The sequence below is a fragment of the Magnolia sinica genome, chromosome 8 (assembly GCF_029962835.1).
Source record: "Magnolia sinica isolate HGM2019 chromosome 8, MsV1, whole genome shotgun sequence".
Lineage (NCBI taxonomy): Eukaryota > Viridiplantae > Streptophyta > Magnoliopsida > Magnoliales > Magnoliaceae > Magnolia > Magnolia sinica.
The window spans coordinates 75,996,127-76,012,173 of NC_080580.1; positions in this window are offsets into that span (position 1 = coordinate 75,996,127).

Here is a 16,047-nt window from a genome sequence, read left to right on the forward strand (position 1 = left end):
GCTCCCTAAAAATCTATGGGCTGAAGCTATAAATACTGCCTGCTATACAATCAACCGAGTTTATACAAGTAAGTCAAATAATAAAACTGCTTATGAACTGTGGTTTGATAAGAAGCCTACTGTCAAATACTTTCAAGTTTTTAGCAACAAGTGCTTATTTTACGTGACCGTGAAAATCTGGGTAAGTTTGACACCAAAAGTGATGAAGGGGTCTTTTTATGATATGCATTAAACAGTCGAGCGTATCGAGTATTGAATAAGAGGACTAGTATTATTCAAGAGCCCATCAATGTGGTCATTGATGATCACTTGAATACACCTGCCTCAAGTTCAGATAATGATGAAGTTCTTCTAATTGACAAACTAGATACTTCATCAAGTCAAAATAACTCTGAACTGAGGAGTGTCAAAGATCATCCAACCACTCAAATTCTTGAAAACCCTCTCACTGGTGTGCGCACTCATAAACAACTAAAAGGTATATGTAATTACATGTGCTTTACATCTCAGATCGAACCGACAAACATAAAAGAAGCTCTTACTGACGAAAACTAGATAGTTGCGATGCAAGATGAACTTAATCAATTTATTAGAAATGATGTTTAATATCTTGTTCCTAGACCTAAAGATAAACATATTATCAGAACTAAGTGGATTTTCAAAAATAAGTCTGATGAACTTGGTAATATAATTCGAAATAAGGCTAAACTGGTTGTACAAGGGTACACTCAAATTGAAGGAATCGATTTTGATGAAACCTTTGCCCCAGTAGCTTGTCTTGAATCAATCAGACTATTTAATACATTTCATGCTTTAGAAAAGTTAAAATATATCAAATGGATGTAACGAGTGCTTTCTTAAATGGAGATCTGCATGAAGAAGTGTATGTTAAACAACCAACAGGCTTTGAAGACCCTAAGAATGTTGATCATGTCTATCACCTAAAAAAGGCCATTTACGGTTTGAAACAAGCTTTTAAGGCATGGTACGAAAAATTGACTAAGTTTCTACTAAGTCATAATTTTCTAATGGGAAGTGTTGATAAGACTCTTTTTATTAAGAAACATAACGATCATATCTTAATAGTGTAAATCTATGTTGATGATATTATTTATGGATCTACATGTACTAACATAACTGTTGAGTTTGCAGATCTTATGAAATCTAAATTTGAAATGAGCATGGTTGGGGAATTGAATTGTTTTCTAGGGTTGCAAGTAAAACAATAGCCTAATGGTATCTTTATTTCTCAAACCTAATATACTCTGAACTTAATTAAAAAGTTTGGATTTGAGAATGAGAAAAATTTTGATACTCTTATGAGTACAACATTAAGACTTTCAAAAGACTCTACAGGTAAAAGTGTGGATCCTAAATTATATTGCAGTATGATTGACAGTTTACTTTATTTAACTGCAAGTAGACCTGATATTTTTTTTAGCATTGGAATATGTGCTAGATATCAATCTAACCCTAAAGAGTCACATTTAACTGTTGTTAAGTGGATTATGCGATATGTCGCACGTTTAGCTAATCTGGGTCTTTGATATACACATGATACCGGTATTCAATTGGCTGGTTATATAGATGCTGATTGGGCTGGTAATATCGATGATAGGAAATCAACCAGTGGTGGTTGTTTCTATATTGGAAACTATTTAGTATCTTGGTTTAACAAAAACAAAGTTCTGTATCACTCTTAACTGCTGAGGCTGAATACATCGCAGCTAGAAATGTATGTATTCAGCTTGTATGGATGAATAGAATGTTAAGCGACTGCGGAATTGCATAGGATTTAATGGTTTTATATTGTGATAATTTCAGTGCAATTAATATATCTAAAAATTCAATCCAGCATTCACGAACCAAGCACATTGACATTAGATATCACTACATTCATGAATTAGTGGAAGAAAAGATAATTTCATTGGAATACATTCTGACCGAGACTCAACTTGCTGACTTTTTCACTAAACCGCTTGATAAAAGCAGGTTTAATAAATTGAAATTTGATCTTGGAATGTTCAATTTAAATTGATTATTCATGCATCTCCATATTATAGCATATATAATTATTAATTTATTTGTTTAAAATTTAAATTTATGTGAAAATGCATGTTTTTGTCTGTGCACGACCAGTCGAGGACGTACTCAACCAGTAGTGGCACGACCAGTCGAGGACGCCCCATGACCAATCGTGTAGTGCACTGGTGCTTTTAATTTGGAGAAAAACCCCTTTTTCCCTCATTTGCTCTTCTTCTCCAACGAGCCTACGCCCGACCAGTCGTACCCACCTCTTTAGATCTTCAAGGTTAGTGCGTTAAATTCATTTTTCTTGTAGATTCTAGTCTATATCACTTCATTTTCACTCTTGGAGTGATTTATTTTATGATTCATTAAGGTTTTGGGGGGTTTTCTTTTGTAAATCTGATCTAGCAAAACCCCACTCTACATCCTTTGTAATCTCTTGATTTTTTGCGTTCTTAGTTGTAAATGCATGCTAGAGGTAGGAAGAAAACTTCTCATGGTGCGTCATCTTCTAGATCGACACCTATCACACAGCGCCACCCTTGGTCACCCGAAGATAATCCCTCCTATGTGCGGGATTTGCAGTTGCGCAATGTGATAGTTGAGCGACCTATAGATGCTACACATCTTGCTCCTTTTGATCTCTTTCCTCTTCTCCAATCTGTAGGATGAGATAACATTCTTTATTGGAGTGGGTCAGCATATCGGTCTATTACGCAGGCTATGTTCGCATGCATTTCTGATTTATCTACAGAAAATTTAACTTTTAAAATTACTACTAGAGAATGCCCATTTGAAGTTGATTGTCATCTGATATCTGGCCTAATGGACTTACTTATCAATGATGAGGGTATTCCTATTAGTTCTCTAGTTGAGAAACCATCTGAATCAGAAAAAAGTATGCTTACTAGAGCATTATGCAATATAGATGCGTAATGGAGTCATAATGGGAATGCGCTTGCTTCAAGGTACTTGTTACCCAGATACAGGGTCCTTCATAAGATTTTTATTTCAAATGTTTATCCTCAGTCTGGTAAAAAAATTGAACTCACCGCTTTCATGGTTCGGATTTTGCATTCCATCATTTCTGGAACCAATGTGTGTCCTCCTTCTTTAATTTGTCATTTCATTATCCAATTCCGTCTTTATCCTGGCCATAGCGATATTCCTTTTGCATACCTTATGACTGTATTGGCCACCAATATGTTAGTGGCTATGCTTGTTGAAGAGGCACCCATTCAACACCTCATCTTCAACAACAAAAATATAAACAAGATGAATTTGAGATTGATTGATGGTCAAGTGAATGTGGGTGGTAGTGGAGCTGAATTAGTGAATGAAGAAGAAGGCGGTTTACCTGATGATGTTAACATGGATAATATTTTTGATGAGCTCGAATCAGATTCGGAGGCTGACCTTGACTATCACCCTTCTGATTTTGCTGAGAGGTTGCATTCTCTTGAGAAATAGGTGGCTCAGATTCGTGTAACCCAAGATTCTCAATTTGCTTATATGCACAAATATATGAGGCACACTAACAAGGGTTTACACCAAATTGATCCATCTATTCCTGCTCCCTCTTCTAGATCTGTTAAGTTTTTTTTTTTTTTTTACCTGTAATAACTCTTATAATACTTTGCTTCCTTTCAGTTTGTGAGACTAACTTTAGATGAACTTGGTTCATGTTGATTACTTATATATGCACATTATTTGCTTATATCATGACTTGTTTGCTCCCTTATTCCTCTTTTGTTTATTTTCTACTTCCATATCTTAATTTCTTCCTTTGTCATATTGTGACAAAAAGGGGGAGAAGTTGGGCATACATATAGAATTTGTTTCTTATTCTGCTTGTGATAATATATATATATATATATATATATATATATATATATATATATATATATATATATATATATATATATATATATATATATATATATATATATATATATATATGTATGTATGTATGTATATGTATATATATATTCTTCCTGACATATGATGGAGAATGTGGTGATTGTGATATATATATATATCTATATATATATATATATATATATATATATATATTTGTATGTATGTATATATATATATATATATATATATATATATGTATGTATGTATACATGTATACATATATATATACATATATGTATGTATACATATATACATATATATATATGTATGTATGTATACATATATACATATATATATATATATATATATACATATATATGTATATATATATATATATATACATATATATGTATATATATATATATGTATATATATATATACATATATATATATATGTATATATATATATATTGGTATTGGCATGGATTGTGGATATGGAGTTTTTTCCTTATGAAAGGGGGAGGAGTTAAGTAAGGGGGAGTAGTGTTAAGGCATGTTGATGATAACGGGTGCATGATTCTTTAACTAGGCTGTAACTGGTTTCTTTTGATAACTGGTGCTTGATTCTTTGTGTATATATTAGTTATGTTATTGTGAAGTGTGTTGTGACACAAATTTGACAAAGGGGGAGATTGTAAGTGCTATGGTCTCTTGCGCATTTGATTTTCAAATTTTGTAGTGCCAAAACCACAATCTGTGTCTTGTGTAGCACATTATTATATATGTTCAAGGCAATGCATCACATGTACAAGGACAATGCCTCAAGTCAAGAACAAGATCTAAGCCAAGAACAAGATCTACTTCAAAGAAATACAAGATTAAGTACATTGACCTCTTCTTTAAGCTACAAAGTTCAAGGTTTTAAAGTGACATCAAAAGACAAGTCAACTGTTCATACTCAAGACTCAAGGAGAAGTACAACTCAAGTACTATAAAATTATCACGCCCCAGACTCGGTAACCGGACTCACAAGGAACCCGATTGCCCGTTCTGGCCGCAATAGCCTCTGTAGTACCCCATTCTTGGCTCCTGAGGTAGGTTTCGATCCTGGGATCCTATAAGGAGGATTTTCATAATAGTATAATCATTTCTAATATGAGCATACCCAAGATCACAGCAAGTACATCTAAGAATAACAAAGGCACACATCGCAAAATTCACTATAAATTTGAACTTTTACATTATCCAAAAGGTCCAAAAGGACATACATGAGAATAAAAGGAAAAGAGAGAGAAATCAGCAACACTGGAGTCCTCACTGCTCAACTCTACTCCACGTTCTGCTGCTACAGTGCCTACCTAGAGTCTCTTGCACGCATCAATCGTGCATAAGCTTATAGAAACTTAAAGGATGGTGTAAGTGTGTGACAATGGTGCACGGAAGAATAGTAGGAGGTATAAGGAGAGAAGCATGATCAATGAGCATATCACTAGCCTTACCAAGGTTTACCATGAACGCGATGCAATGAGTAATGGGTGTCATACCAAGGCTATGCATGAAGGGGGGGCTTGTACAGCCAATGCTAATGCGATGCAAGTAATGTCAGTGCTCATATCCAAAGCATAAGTTAAGTACATTTCCAATCATAAGGAAATCACCGGTGTCCATTACACTGTTGAATGAGACCCCACACAGTCAAACGAGCGTAAGAGACCTCACTACCCGCTTGTGGACAACCAATCACCAACAAGGCTTGAAGGTAGAGGACCCATTTACGAGCTGGTCAGACTCAGCCTAGCAATGCCTCCTCACACCAGGCAGGTAAGGCCACACCCTTATCCAACCAACTACAAGATAGTGGGAGTCGCGGCCTAACGATATAAGGCCCTCGTGCGCTCATGTATTCCACCCGGTCACAGCGTTGGAGCAGATCCTTGGTACCATAGAAGTTTTGAGAATTTCACCCATAGGCATCCTATACACCCGGTATGCTCAACTAATATTTCTGGTGTCCAGACATACGACCATCCACGAATACCCCTGTGGAGGTAAGGCCCTGATAAAGTAAGGGAGGATATCCATAAGCTATGCAATGCCAGATGCATAAATCACACAATCACCCATGCATCAATCCCAAGCATCCATCTCTCGGGGAGATACCAACATGTCCTACACAATGGCACAACCATGGCCAATCACACCTCAACCAAGCATGCATATGTTGCATATGGGAGTGGGCCATGAAGATGAATAGGGGTGCCAATGAGGTGAAGATGAACTCCCTACCTAACCATGAAGGGTTTAGGTACTTAACCAATTCCTCATAAGGAATACAACCTCTAGTGGGGGCCCATATACCTGGGGTAGCCCACGAGACTAAGGAGAACAATTGTATGGGCCTAAATAGATGAAACGGGCCTAGCAAGGGTCTATGGTGGACCTTTAACCACCCATAGAAGCCTATGAGCCTACCTTAGGGCCACCAACGTGGACATCCAACTACAATTAGTCCCTAAGAGGTAGCCCATCTCTAATTGATCATGGATCAAGGCTCAAGGACCACGCAACATCAGAAATAAGAAACGGGCAGCCATAATCATACCACAAACACTGATGTTGGGCAAGGGCGGCACAAGGCCTATCCAAAACATGGGTCTAAGAGAAACACACATAGCTCAACTCATAATTACCATTATGGGCCCATAGGAGAAAGGTTAGGGCCTAACATAAAGGCCACTAATCTCATATATTATGGTGGCCTAGTGGGCAGCCCATTGCTCAAACCACATGGGCAAATGTCATGCTCTTAGTCAAGTGAGTTGGGCCTACAACCCGGCCGAAGTATAAAGTTGATTTGGTGGGCAACCAATGGCCCATCTACTTGTGTAATCCAGCCCAGTAACCCAACACAATAGTATGGTAAAATAGCCCAAGACTTCAATGGGCCTATCTGGAAAGTTCCAACTCAATTGGGCCTGAAGAGTTTAACAACTAGCTACGTTCGTGGACCCAATTAAATTCAACTGTGGTGGGCCTCAAAAGTACATTTATTAAGCCCAACATGTAAGGAACCAAAGGTATAAATTATTCCATCTAAGATCTTCACAATGTGGTGGGCCTCACTCCCTAAAATTTCAACCCAAAGGCCAAGCATAATTATGACATGTTGTTGTCCTAAATTTGGGCACTCCATTGGAGTGGGTCTAGGGCCTCTAAAACTCTAGAAATTGAGGGCCAAGGCCCCTCATCATGCATACAATGAGAGTTAACCCAAAAAATTGGCCCACCATTAGAGGAAATATTTTTGAATTATGGTTTTATCAAGGCATATTGCTGGACTACACAGCAGAAAATCTGGCAGTCCAACTATCTTGGCCCATTCTTTTGGATGCACAAATGAGGTCCATTAGAGATAAAATTTTACATAGTGACACTACCATAGGTGGGCCATACTCCTAAAAAATTTTAGAATTTTGGACATTTATAAATATTTTAATTCATTTAAAGAAATCAATCTGTCCTGAAAATCGGACTAATCTAGACACCATATTGTAATGGGCCGGTCCAGCCATCACTATGGTGTGTACAGCTGTTCATTGGCCTCAAAAATTTGTAGGTGGGTCCCACCATGGGTTTTCCACCTTTTTGTAAATTTTTATAATTTTTACACACCCAAAACTATTTTAATAAATTTTGGAATTCTAACCTGTCCAGGGTGGATTGCTGCTGGAACAGTGCAGAAAATCCAGACTGTCCGCCTCACTTGGACCACACCTTTGGGACCCCAATGAATGTCAAATGGGACTGAAATTTGGGAGACATCAAGATGAGATCCCCACCTTTTAGAAAATGATATTTGGTGGTTATGAATAGTCCCCCAAATAGTCCCAAAATCTGGTCCAAAATCAACTAGAAACTGTCCAAAAAATTCTGGACAACAACATGTACTTGGATAAAATTAATTATATAAGTTAAATAAAAAGGGGAAATACTCCAAGAACTAGATGCTATGGCTCTCCCTAGTGGGCCCCACAAATGTCCAAAACAAATTCCAAGGTTACCACACTTGCATGCATCAATAAAGGTCAGTAAATGGGACACCCAACCATAGTGTAGGTGGGTATGGATGTCCCACCCTAGCTGGACTTTTCTAGACTATTCAGGCCCACCAAGTGAACCACACACATCATCAGCAATCATAGGAAAGGTAGAAGAAGAGAAATAAAAATATTTCGGCCATTGGGAGAAGGCTCCATCACTATTGAGCCTTCCCCAACACAATTACACCAATACATTGTATTTCCATCTATATTTCACCATGGATCTTCATCATGCATGATCTACACTTGAGATGAATGGATGAGATACCATCTCAACCATGATGCAAGGGTCTAGATCACCCATCAAGTTATGGAATGTGGAGAACCCTCCATAATGGGGTCCATCAAGAGGAAACCCCATGCATGGGACATGCATGCATAAGATGGACCATTTGGCCACATCCAAGGAATTTTGTAGGATCTCCACCATTGATTGGTGGGTCCTACACTTTCCGAATGAAAGAAGAAGAAGATCTATACTATGGAAAGGATATTGCATGGAATAAAGAAGCACCCACCTAAATATCTTCACCAAAACTTGGATCACCAAGCTCCAAATGCTCCAAGGAACCAAGATAGATGGATGAGATGGGTTTTCAATGGATGGATTAAGAGGAAAAATAAGGAGAAGGGGCTGAAGAATTTGGAGATTTTTGGAGGAAGGTTGCTAGGGAAGAAGAGAAGAGAGAGAGAAATGAGAGGGAAAGAGAGAAAAATCTCTTTTAAGCTAAGTACTCATGAATTTCTTACCTTGGATAGAGAAGAGAAATCATGGTAATAGGGAGTTAGAAATAATGTTGTAGGGTTAGTAGGCTTTTTAGGTTAGTGGGTGGTGTTTTAAAGATGGGTGGTGTAGGGATAGGGCCTAGGTAGTGTGTGTGTGTAGTGTGTGTTGGAAATAGTGTAGTGTGTATTGAAAATAGTTCCAAGAGATGAGACCTACTTAGAAATCCATACACACCACCCCTAGGTGGGCCACATGATCATGATCAAGGGCTTAAAAAATAAAATGCACCCAACTTACGATCTACACATCGGATTGACGCACAAGACGCGTCGTTGGAACCGCGGTGACGATGCGGTCACAATGGCATAGGTCTCAACTCGATCCGAGTCAGGTCTTCACGACTGGGCTCACGGATGACCGCAAACACTATCCAAGGGTCACGGGTCACCGGGATTCGACCGATAGGACCGCGGGATCAAGATGGACGGAATGCATACTTACACACACACATGCACACATGCGAACTCGGGTCAGGTCTCACAAAAATCAAGGTTTAAAAGATCACAAGTTCAAGCTTCATTATGTGTTGAGATATCAAGTTTCATGAACTTTAAATATCGTCTATCATATGAAGAAAAGAAGGTTCAATGTTCATACGTCATGTTCAAGGTATAAAAGACCTTAGATTGACCTTAGGGTAGGTCATTTCGGATACATAATTCAATTGCTTATTTTATAAGTGTTTTGGTCTATTCTTAGACTAGTCTTAGACTCTGTTCGACTAGTCCTAGTACTAGCTCGACCAGTCCAAGAAATTCCTCGACCAGTCATAAGATTGTTGTAAAATTTTAAAAATTTTGGTTGAGCCACGACCAGTCTTGGAGACTACTCGACCAGTCGTGTGAACAGTGCACGACTCGTCCTCAACTAGTCTTGCAGCTAGTACTCGAACTTCAGCGACTATTTCAGCACCGCACGACCAGTCTGGACAGGTCACGACCAATCGTGGAGGTCTCACGACTGGTCGTGGATGGCCTATGACCAATCGTGGAACGGTTTTATCCGATCGTGCTTAAAATTTCAAATATTTATTGGTCCTATGACCAGTCGTAGTGTCCACAGGACTAGTCGAAGGTGCAACTTCTACACTTTTAAATAGAGCACGATTTTCAGAATTTGATATCCAATTCAAGCTAAATCAATACGATACTCTGAGAGATAAGTTAGTCATTTATTTAAGTTATATTGTGCTTATTTATTATTCTCTTTTAGTAGCTTTCTTTGCATTTGATTTTGAATTTCTGCATTCCAATTATATTTGAAAGAGGAATTGAGGCATTCCTATTTCTTGGAATCAAGATCAAATCAAGCTAGCCCAAGGTGCTTTAAACTCTAAAATCAATTTAGAACCTAGAACCATTTCATAAGTGAGTATTGGACATTGAACTTCTATTCGAACTTCTACTTTGGTTTGGTTCTTCCGGGCTGCAACAAAAGGAGAAATCCAGGTATTTTACATTTGTGTAAATCTTCTTTTTTTTAGTTTCTTTTGAGATTAAGCCATAAAAATCTCATTGTTTTAGTTATCTGAGGAGATCCAGAAAACATAGAGTGTGGGGTTTTTGAATTGTGTAAGCCCACTTGAAAGACATAATTGTGAGGGTTTTAGGTGAACCTGGAAAAACCTATTTTGATAGTGAACGCTAATATCCACTTTGTGAGGATATTAGGAGTGGAGTAGCTGTGTAGCTGTTATTTAACAGTTAGTGTACACACAGGCAAACCACTACAATTCTTTGTGTTTTGTGGATATGTGGTTTATTTTCTATATCTTTTATCATTCAATATTATGGGATGTATTTATGGAAGTGAATGTTGTAATCTTTTACATTTCAAGCATTGTGGTAAATATTGTAATAACTTAGATTTCCTTTCTATTTATTTCCTTTTTATTCCTCTTCAGTTTGAGTTTTTGATACTCAAATCGTTCTAATAAGGTTGTCCTGCCATAAACCCTTGGTTTTTATGGTGTAAGGTTATCCTTAGAACAACATTGATATCAACCTCTCAATACTAGAATTTTGAGGTTGCTTTACTTTTCAGTATTGTGGATTGTTTAAAGTACTGTCTTTCCTTTAATTATTTAAATTTCACTGTTATCATTTTAATTTGGCATAGTCCTATTCCCCCCCCCCCCCCTCCTCCCCTCTAGGACATGTAGCTCGGCCTTTTTAGAAGAATAGAAGGAGGTACAGGAAGAGGAACATGCTCAATGACAATATTACTAGCCTTGCAAAGGCTTATCATGAATATGATGCAATGAGTATTGGGCACCATATCTAGGCGATGCATGAAGGGGCTTCTACAGCCAATGCGAATGCGATGCAAGTAATACCAGTGCTCATATCCAAACCACTTGTCAAGTACATTTCCAATCATAAGGAGATCACCGGGGTCCACTACACTGCTGAATGACTGCCGCTCTATAAACCTGCACAGTCAAATGAGCGTAAAAGACCTCACTACCCGCCTGTGGACAGTCAATCAGCAACAGGGCTTAATGGCAGCGAACCCATTTCATGAGTTAGTCAGACTCACCCTAATAATACCCTCCCTCACCGACGAATAAGGACACATCCCTACCCAACCGACTACACGACAGTGGGAGTCAGTATAAGGCCCTCATGCGCTCATAGTTTTCACTCGATCACAGCGTTGGGGCAGTCCCTTAGTACCATGAAAGTTTTGAGAATTTCACCCATGGGCATCCTATGCACTCGGTATGCTTAAGTATTATTTCCGGTGTCCACACATACGGTCATCCACGAATATCCCTATGGAGGCAAGGCCCTGATGAAGCAAGGGCGGTATCATCATGAAATGCGACACTAATGCATGAGTCACACATACAGATCATGCACCAACTTTATGCAGTCAATGTGCATAAGGGGGAAAACTTCATCCCTCTATGACCACCACACAATGCAATCAATACACACAAATGATGCATATAGGTCACAATGACGTAAGTGCGCTACCTATAGAATATATAATCCTCCGTCCCAAGGAGGGACAAGATCTAGGTACTTAGACAGGCACTCTAAAGAGAAGTGAAGTCCTCTAGTGGGGCCCAATACTTTGGGATGACCCACAAACTAAGAGAGTCCTAAAGCCTCAAGGAGGAAACGGGCCTAACAAGGTCTAAGGTGGGCCTTCAACCACCTATAAGGGCCCTATAGGCCTACCTTAGGGCCACCAAGGAGGACATCTAACCTCAATTGGGTCCTAAGAAGTAGCCTGTTACACAAATAAAGTTGGGTCTAAGGCCCAAGTAATGCATGGCCTAATGGGCTATACACAAAGCCTAACTCATAGGCAATATGGTGGGCCTTTAAGCAAGGTTTGGGCCCAACCATAAAGATCATGGGTCCACTCATTGTGGTGGGCCTAATGGGCAGCCCATTATTCCAATATATGGGCGATCCTTATGTTTAAAACAAGTAAGTTGGGCCTCACATCTCGGCCCAAGTATGGGTTTATTTTAGTGGGCAAGCAAGAGCCTAACTACTTGAGTATTTAACCCATAAAACTTATCACAATGGCATGATAAATATAGGCCCCAATGGTCCAATGGGCCTATCGAAAGTTTCAGCCCAACCAAGGTTATAAGGCCCAACAATTAGCTAGAAGACTAGTTCAATAAGAATCCCATTGGAATGGGCCTTAAATATGTACTAATTAAGTCTAAAAAATCTAATTAAAATGGGGCAAGATGTATGTGATAATGTCCCTAAATTTTGGTGGACCATGCTACCCCCAAAACATCCATTTATGGGTAGTAACAATGGGCCTATTGCTAAAATTCCAGCCCACCCACAAGCAGGGCTTACTGGAAATTCAAAAATAATTAATTTATAAATTTATTTTAATTTCTAACAACCCATACATGTCACAGGGGGGTCCACCAGATGAAGGGAGTAAATTAGACACATAAATCAGATGGGCCATGTTGTTGGACCGGACGTCCAGCAGCAGCCCAATGGGCTGGGTGTCTCATGGTGGGTAGTCCTATGGGCCTGGATATTTGGTCCCAAAACTTATCCAATGGGCCCTAAAAATAGAAAATTATAGAGGGAGGATGATCACTACCCCTATGGACCCACATGGATGAATTTTAGGATATAAAATACATTAAGGTGGGCCTACAAAGTAGCCTAGATGGCCAGCCAAGGCTAGACACCCCAGCCTGGGTGTCCCATCTTGGTGGGCCACTCCAGGCCACACCATGGACAGTACAGGGGCCTGTTGGCCCTAAAATTTTTCAGGTTGGTACTTCAATAGGTGGGCCACACCTCCACAAATTTTTATTATTTTTAGATACTCAAAAGTGTTTTAATTTATTTACGAAAGACAGTCTACCCAAAAATTCTAGTCATCCTGGACGTCCCAACGTGGTGGGCCGGTCCAGCCCTTGCCACGGTCTACACAGGGGTCCATTGAACTTAAAAATTGGTAGGTGGGTCCTACCATGGGTGCCTCCCTGTAAAATTTTAGAATTTTTACTATAGAAAAAATATTTTATTCAATTTTAATAACACTAGCTATCCAGTAAATTTGTTTAGTGCATATTTTTGACAGGCACTGATCTAAGCTTCCAATGGGGTGGATTAACGGCCTCTAAAAATTAGGGAAATTTAGTTTTTATGTTCTCTCATGTGTGTACCATAGGGTGGGGTCCACACAAGTGGCCCACCATTGCAAAAATTATTTTATAATCTAGGATTTTCAAACTGTCATGTTGCTGGAACAATGCAGAAAATCCAGTCTGTCCACCTCACTTGGGCCACACCTTTGGGACCTCAATCAAGGTTAGATGGGGCTAAAAATTGGGGAATATCAAGATGAGATCCCCACCTTTCAGAAAAACATATTTGATGGGTACAAAAGGTCCCCCAATCAGTCCTAAATTCAAGCCCAAAGTCCAACAAAAATATGTCCAGAAATTTCTGGACAGCAATACATGCATGGAATAAAATAAATGTATGGGCCTATTAAGGAAGGGATTGACCCATAAATTGGGTGTCATGTCCCACCCTAGTGGGCCCCACAATTTTTCAGAACAGACCCCCAAATTTTTACCCTTGCAAGAACATTTAAGGTGGCAAAAAGGGGCATCTAATCCATGGTGTAGGTTGAGTATAGATGTCCCTTCCTTACTGGGCTTTCCTGGGCAATCCCGGCCAACTAAGTGGACCACACATAATATCATCAGATTACTAAAGAAGGAAAGAGAAGGAAGATCATCCAACCATCAAGGGAGGGCTCCACCACTATTAAGCCATCCCCACACAATCACAACCACAAACAATAATATAAACACATTGTATAACATAGATCTTATGATGCATGGCCTAGATCTTTAAGATGAATCGTTGGATGCCATCTCAGCTATATGAAAGGGTCTAGATGACTCATCATACCTGGAGAAATAGGGAAAATCCCCAAGCAAGGGGTCCATCAAGGGAAGAATCCCACGCATGGACATGCATGTATAATGTGGGCCTCATGGCCACATCTAGATGATTGTGTAGGATTTCCACCATTGATTAATGGGTCTTACACATCCCAAATGAGAAGGAGGGAAGGATCTACATTAAGAATAAGGGATCTACATGATATGGAGAGCACCCACCTTGATCCTTACAAAAATTCAGGTCTCCTTGCTCCTCTGGCTCTAAGGAAGGGAAATCAATGGATGAGATGAACTTAAAACGGATGGATTTAGAGAGATTATGGAAGGAAGGGGATGGAAATGGAGAGGGAGAGGTGGGGACGTCCCACCTTCTACTAGCAAGAAGGAAGAAAAAGAAAACAGGGAAATTAGAGGGAGGGAGGGAGGGAGAGAGAGAGAGAGAGAGAGAGAGAGAGAGAGAGAGAGAGAGAGAAATGATTGCAACCTTGTTTGGGGAAGAGAAATTTCAGCTTTTCTCTTGAGAAATGGGGCTTTGGTTAGAGAAATAATAATAGGCTAGCAAAAGAAACCTATTAAAGGCTATAGGCTAGGGTTGTGGGTGGTGTATAGGTGATGGGTAGTGTAAATTATGGAATTTTAGGTGGTGTTGGGTAGTGTGTGTTGAAACTTGTGCATTAGGGATGGGACCATCTAGGAAAATGTGCACACCACTCCTAGGTGGGCCATGTGATCATGATTAAGGGCTATAAGATGAGATGCACACAACTTATTATCTATACATCGGATGGACGCATAAGACACGTCATTGGAACCGCAACGACGATGCAAATACAATGGCATAGGTCTAAGGTTGATCCAAGTCGAGTCTACATGACCGGACTTAAGGATGACTGCAAGTACAATCCGAGGGTCACAGATCGCCGAAATTTGACCTGTAGGATCATAGGACCAAAATGAACGAGATGCACACTCACACACACACATGTACATATGCAAATTCGGGTCGGGTCTCACATATAGCTACCGAAAAAATCCATTAGGAAATCAAATTAATTTCTTATAGTGTGTTTTCTTTAGAAAAATTTAATAGTGGGTTCGATGTGAATGGGAGATTGATCAGGTAATCGTTTTCACCGCTTGATTAAAACTACATTTGTAATAAAAATTCTAATTTAGTATTTTTGCAACGAGTTTAACTAGTCATCGCAAATAGCCTTTTCTGTCACATAATGTCTTGTAGAAAAATTCATGTAACAATAATTGTAGCTCGTCGCAAAAATATTGACTATTGGCAATAATTTATAATGTTGTTGCAAATACTCTAACCTTTTGTAATGAAACTACATTAGTCGTAAAAATTTTAAGTTGGTATTTTTCACAACGTGTAGACCTAATTGTTGCTAAAACAAACTATTTGTAGCGACTGTTATTGCAGAAATTAATATTTTACGATGACCCTCAATTTATTGTATAAAGTGGACATTAGCGATGACAATTGAAACGCGCGTCGAAAAGTCTCTCCTGCCATGTAATTTTCCTGGGAAAAATTGGTGGGAAAAGTTTTTACGACTATAATTGTAGCTCGTCGTAAAAATGTTAACTATTTGCGATGATGTATAATATTGTTGTAAATAATCTAAATTTTCACAATGAAACTATATTCATCATAACAATTTTCAGTTGGTATTTGTCGCAGCGAGGTAATCGAGTCGTCGTTAATACAAAATATTTGTAGCGACTTTCTTGTTGTTGCAAAAAATAACGTTTTGTGACGATACTCAATTCGTTGTATAAAGTGGACATTAGCGATGACAATTGGAACGCGTGGTGAAAAGTCTTTCCTGGGAAAATTTTTTGCG